This window comes from Triticum dicoccoides, chromosome 7A (genome assembly GCF_002162155.2).
Source record: "Triticum dicoccoides isolate Atlit2015 ecotype Zavitan chromosome 7A, WEW_v2.0, whole genome shotgun sequence".
In the NCBI taxonomy this organism is placed as follows: Eukaryota; Viridiplantae; Streptophyta; class Magnoliopsida; order Poales; family Poaceae; genus Triticum; species Triticum dicoccoides.
In genome coordinates, this window is record NC_041392.1 from 231287461 (window position 1) to 231294272 (window position 6812).

The following is a 6812-nucleotide window of genomic DNA, read 5'->3' on the forward strand; positions in this document are numbered from 1 at the left end:
TGCTAACCCTATCTAGGAGGAGGAGGAGGTCTATTTATAGTCTTAGTGCAAATGGGGGTGAAGTGAAGGGGTACATGGGCCTCGGGCCCGAACACTGTGCACAGACAGGCGTCGAACGTCCGACGGGTACCGGACGTCCGGTGGCTCGCGAGGGTCCGGTCATCCGGTAATTGTCGGACATCCGGTGTTTTGGCTCGGATGAGGTGGCGCCGGATTTCCGGGGGCGGTCGGATGTCAGGACGCTGGAGTGTGTCGGATGTCCGGGACTTGTCGGACGTCCGCTCATTTTGGCTCGGGTGCAGGATCGCCGGTCGTCCGGTCCGGGCCAGTCGTCTGGTGAGACTTCAGGCATCGGACGTTCGATCCCGACCGGTCGTCCGGTGGCTGGAGCTTCTTCTGTGGCCCTTCTTCTTGTTCCTCGCGCTTGGTGTCCTCGCCTTCTTGTCCATGGGCTTCCTCTTGGTTCCTGGTCATGCATAGCACACATTTTTGAGGTAGTAGCCATGTCTCATGTATGGAAGGTGATGGTTCAAAGAGGATCAAGTTCACATTGTGTCCAATGGTGTCTAGTTGAGGTCTCGTCTTAAGTTCTCTTGGGTCTTGGAGAGTAGTCGGAGTGTGCATGGGGATGAACGTGGGGATGAACGTGGGATGCTTCGCATCATCTACCCCCCTTGGGAAAGATCCAACCTTAGATCGTGATCCTCATCACCATGGAAATGGATGTCATGGACGGACTTGTAGTTGGACGGAGTTGAAAGCATTGCGCAATCCAAGTACTCCAAGGTGTCTCCGGCGTGATAGACATGCAAAAAGAGCAAACACAAGCAACGCTCAGAAATACAATGGTTAGCGCACACAAAGTGTTCATCAAGCAAACATGTGTCCGTGCGACAATATTGATCATGACAAGGTGCATGAAGCTTATCCAAAATATATGGAAATGTATGCACAACATTCATGGGAGAAAAACCAAGAATATGATCAATGCAACCATGGTGCAAAATGATGTCATAGTGAGACGGTTTATCAATGGCATGAATATGGTAATGGATGCTCAATGTGATGTGATCATGCAATTTATGGTAGGCAATAAGATCATGATGTATGAATATGCCATCAAGAAAGATCACAACAAATTTTCTAAGGAAATGCACAAGCTCATATATCATGGATGACATGGGAATACAAGATGCAACAAGGCAATCATAATATGAGTCAATCCATGCATAAGATGCAAATTTGTCATGTGTGTGAGATGTCCATCGAGCATGACATGTGTGAGCACAATCAACAAATATGGAGGTGTTGGTGTAGCAATGCTCGATGTCGTGGCATGAGTGGCGGTTTCAAGGTGCATCCAATAAGTCCGAGCGCTGCTCAATGTGAAGGTCCATAGAGCCAATCTCCCATGTCGCTCCTCCGTTCGCGAGATGTATCATGTAGACAACAAGAAGGAGACAACAATAAAAGAGTGACCCATCCAATATGAATATTTGAGGATGGCTCAAAGGGAAGGAGTTCACCTTTATGAGAATGTAAAAAATGTTGGTGTCGCGCATCGTGTCGCGTTCACATGACCAAGTTGTCTCGTGATGGTACCACCTTGTGAATCCTTCAAAACAAAAGAACATGACAAACACTCGGAAAAACAAATGAGATTAGCGGTAGTACAAGACCTATCATTCGTGTGGTAAGATACCCAACAAGTGTATGCATCATGCTCATCATAAGAAAGGACAAGGGAGCATTTCATAGTATGGAGGCATATGATGCGAGAACAACCAAATAGAATAGGCGTAATCAAGCAAGCATGCATCACAAGTAAGGTGTCCAAGTCTCCACGATCAATAAGCATAGATGCAACAATTGGAGGCAAGCGACAATGAACAAAATATATCATGTGAGAGGCGTGAACATATGCGTCATCAACCCAAGAAAGCAAGTAATAATGTAACATGGGTGATGCGACAAAGCAAGCAATCAAGTGGTGTGAGCTAGTAGTGCAAAGATGCAACATACTAGCGGGAATCATAGCAAGCATGTCATGGGTGCAAATAGTGTGCATGAATAATTCACATGACATAGCAGAAGCATGAAAGGAGGATATGAGCAAAATAGCATCAATAGCATGAGGCACATGATAAACATGGCAATAGCAACAAGGATCTCCACCAAGCATGCAAATACACATTGGAGTAGCATAATGGTGAACCATGGGTAGATGCAAGCAAGGGTCACAATTGCATGGAAAAGGCATAGAAGTAAGCATAGCATGCAAAGTGAACACGGGAAAATGAGCATGAAGCGACAAGCGGTATATAGCCCATAGCCGTGTGAGATCCAAGTGAGAGAGATGCGCGCAGTTGTTGCACGAAGAGAGTGGTGGGAAGGATAGTTCACGGGATCCCAAGTCATCTTTGCTCTCAAGAGCTCGTTTCGTCAACTCTTGGGATTGAGAGGTTGACGAGTATACGTGAGTACCTACACAAAACAAAGACAAAGGGGAAATTGTGTGTGCGTGGTAGATGTACACATCATCCATCATGATGCGCACGTGCTTGTGTTGGTTAGCACAAAATATCCAATGCTGAAATAAATGAGATGCATGATATAGAAACATGTCATCCATCATGAGAGGTTTGTTATTATGTATAGCATAATGGAGACTCAAATTGTGTAATGAATCACAAGAAATATGTAGAGCATTGTTATTCATGGAATGCATATGGTGCAAGCAATTACGATAATCATGCAATGTATGGAATGCATCAAAATCTCCTAATATGTATGAGGAAACTATGGGGGTCACCTCATGATCATTAGTGGAAACATCACGTGGAGAATATTGACAACATCCAAAACAATGCATACTTGGAACATTGTGATCATGGCATGACATAGTAGATGAATGGCGCAAATCATGTAAAGGAAGCATAGCAATGTCATCACAGGAAAAACAAAAGCTAATGACCATCATCTCGTCATCTATGCCATAAGTGCAAATGGGCTTTATTGTAATGGGGCATGCATAGTTACTATGTTGAGATTGAAATGATGCAATGTGGGATATCTCACTCATAGCATATGACAAGGTTAATGGATTGTCAAACATGATGTTACCAAAAGAATTTTCACAAGATATCCTATGGAGCATAGCATCACAACTAGGAAAATCAACATGTTCATCATCATATTTATCATAAATAGGTAAGTCATGACATGAAGAATTCGCACTAGCATGAAGCATGGGAATAGGTGGATCAACATCGTGCAAGCAATCATTGGTGAGATAGTCCACTAGTGGGACAAGAGAAGCACCATCACCTATGTTACCTTTGGAGCATCGCTCATGTGTTGTAGGTGAGGTGTCAAAGACCGAGTCGTGGTCATCGTCATCTTGATGGAACCATGTGGGGAGTGCATCATCATCCACCATGGCCATCATCCACCATGGCCATCATCATCTCCATTAGAGGTATGGACTCGTCGAGGATAGGCATGTCGTCATGTAGGAGACCTAGCACCAGAGAAGAAAACACACTCAGAGTAGAGGTTAAGTCGTTAGAAATCATAGTGGCCTCACATGTCGTGTCAACTACCTCACTCACTAAGTGTGGTGGCTCACTCACTCCCTCTTGGATGCTCTCAAGTGTGGGGCTAGTGGTGGTCACACTCATCCTCTCATAGGAAATGCACTCAATGTCACAAATGGTGGAGTCACTCATATCACTCATGGTGGGGTGGCTCTCCTCACATGGGAATTGGGGCATCTCGTCATATGTGGGTGTCGGAGAGATGTAGGTGCAAATGTCTCCATGCTCAATCATGTCGTGGTCGTAGCCGTGGGTGAAGGCCGAAGATGGCACATCATCACTCTCCTCTAAGACCAAAGATAAGGTATCATGTGCGGTCTCGTAGCTTGACTCGGAGTATGAGTCCAATATGGGCGTCATCTTCATGTTGTTGAAGAGGTTCATGCTCGTCGCCGTGGTCGAAGGGGATGGCCCTAGCTCGACCGTCTTGTCGTCATCTTGTTGTTCGAGGCCCATATGATGTGGCACCTCGTAGCTCGTCTCCATGACCGAAGGGAAATTCCCATGCTTGGCCATCTTCCTTGAGGGGCTTCCGAAGATGGAAGTGTCGCCCTCACTCATAGGTGGTCACCTTGTACTTGATGATGTCGATGTAGGCGAACTCATCGGAAGTAGGCGAAGATGTCGTACGTCCAAAGGCGAAGATGCCGAAGTGGTTGTTGTAGTCGTAGCGCCGTCTTGGTGGTGCTCGTCTTACGGTCTTCTCTTATGCTCATGAAGGTTGGCCTTGGCGTGATGTAGGGCTTGTTGGGACTTGTGCCTTTGTGCTTGGCGAGCATCATCATGATGATGGTGTCATTGTCGTGCTTGAGCTCGTAGTAGATGTCGTTCGTCGTCGTCGTGCACATGTTGCTTGGAGGTGACTTGCCCTTCATGACGAGGTGGACCACGAACGTGATGGTGGTCGCCATGGAGATGTGGACGTGGATGACTTGCGCTTGCATCATTTTTGCGCTCCGAAGACTTGTGACTTGAACATTGTCGCCTTGAGGATGATGAAGGGGAAGAACGGTTGATCAACAAGGTCCGAATCTCCTCCATCCTTGCATCTTGCTCCTCCTTTTGTGCGGAAAGCTTGTTGTTGATGTAGTCCCTTTTCCTTGCTTCGGTGTGACGAATGTCAATGGAGTGGTTCTCGATGCGCTCTCGCAATCTTTATTATGCGCCTTGCATTTGTCGTTGTAGATCGAAGATTGACGCTTTGGTGATGTAGTTGTTCGCGCCGTCGTTGTTGTGGAAGACCGGAGATGAAATGCCTTGCCTATCCATCACTCCAAGAGAAAAATGTGAGTGGAAGAAAGATAAGAACGAATACCAAATGTACCTTGACCGAAGTTGAAAGTGGATCAATGATCACTCCAATGTGGACAAGGAAATAGCACAATTGGTATCAATTCTTGTCGGTTTCTCACACCTACACAAGTAAGGCTTATGGTGGAGCTCGGTGAGGATAGTGGCACAAAAAAATTGATGCAAAATGTTATCAAGAGTCAATAATGTTGAAAGTTATTCACAAATTCGCAAGTGAAACAAGTAGACCAATAGCAATATGTGGCACACGGAAACGCACACACGGATAGATAAATGGGGTCGTGCAACCAAGGATGAGCACAAAATGTGGAATCCATGGAAAACGCTCGTGTTGCACAACTCAAGAGAGACGCTAGCACGATTTCTCAAAAGGCGGATACGACACTTGTGCACAACCTATAAGATGCAAAATGTATGAACTTTATATCCCAAGTATGCTATGTGTATGATGTTCCGGTGGTATGATCCAAGATGATCTTATATTCAATGTGGTATGATGATATGGCACTTGCTTACAAGCTCTTTGATCACTCTTTTTCTTTGCTTAAAAGCTTATTCTTTTTCTTGAGTGGCCACTTTTGCACGATGCACAAACGAAGATAGCAATTGTATATATACGGGAACAAACTTGAGGCACAAGAGATGATATGATGATACCAATATGATATAGTATGTATGCAATGTATGGTGTAGGTCACCAATGTGCACAAGTAACGTTGCCAGCAATACTCAAATGGCTAGTCTCGATAGGCAAGTGACGCAAAATGGGCTAGGGGTTATCAATGCAATGGCAAGGGAATATACAATGGAAGGATACCACAATACCAAGTTGATATGGAGGTTACCGTCCTTGGCGATGATGAGTGGCGGTGATGTTGATGGAGATACCAAGATGATGGAGACTCGTCCCTAAGTAGCCGAAACACCTTAGGAAACGGAAAAACCGCGAACTCAAAATCTCAAATGTCAAAAGGTGGTAGCGGGAAAGCGATGGTGATTTTGTGGAAGCTCAATGGAATTGCAGAATGGCAATGATGGGTTGTGGAGTACTCAATGCGGAAATGGAGGGTAAGGTGGTGGACTATACACGGTGTCGGAGTTGGAAGCACGGTCCCTAAGTAGCCGAAACACCTTAGGAGACACAACTCTCAACACAAACAAAATTGGGTTAAGTCGGTGTGGAAGAAGTGTATGGTTGGTAAGCCTATGCGGAAGTGGTGGTGGTGGTTGATGAAGAAGCAACCGTCCCTAAGTAGCCTATACACCTTAGGAGACTCAAATCACTCCTAAGCAACCACTAATGCGATGGCGAACAAAATTGGTTAGGTTGCGGAAGTCGGTGGTGGTGTAGCGGATGATGCGGTGGAAGCCCTAGGCAAAGATGCCAAAGTTTGAAAATTTTGATGGTGTCAAAAGATTTTGGTGGTATTTTTGTGGGAAGGGGGATGTCAAGAGCTTTCCAACGAGCTAAAGAACGCGAAAATCAGACTCCGGATGACTTAGCTATGGCCGAAACAAAAATCAGCTGAAATCTGAAATTACAGGTTATGGACGTCCGGACAAGGTCGGATGTCCGGGGGCCGGATGTCCGCGCAGGCTCGGAAATCCGTAAATTCGGCTGGGGTTAGGGGTTCCGGTCGTCCGGAAAAGGTCGAACGTCCGGTCGTTCCAGGGGCTCCAAACATCCGTAAAGTGTCGGTCGTCCGGGGGGTCGGGGTCAACGCGAAATTTTAGATCTGGGACGCGATTTTGGGCGGAATTTGGGGATTTTGGTATCAAAAATGAGGAGATTTCATGGATGAAAGATGGGGAAACTTGGGAAGATGCTAGATCCACTTGAAACCAAGCAAATCTATGGATCAAATCCAACAAAACTTCGTCAAACCAATAAATCACAAGATGATC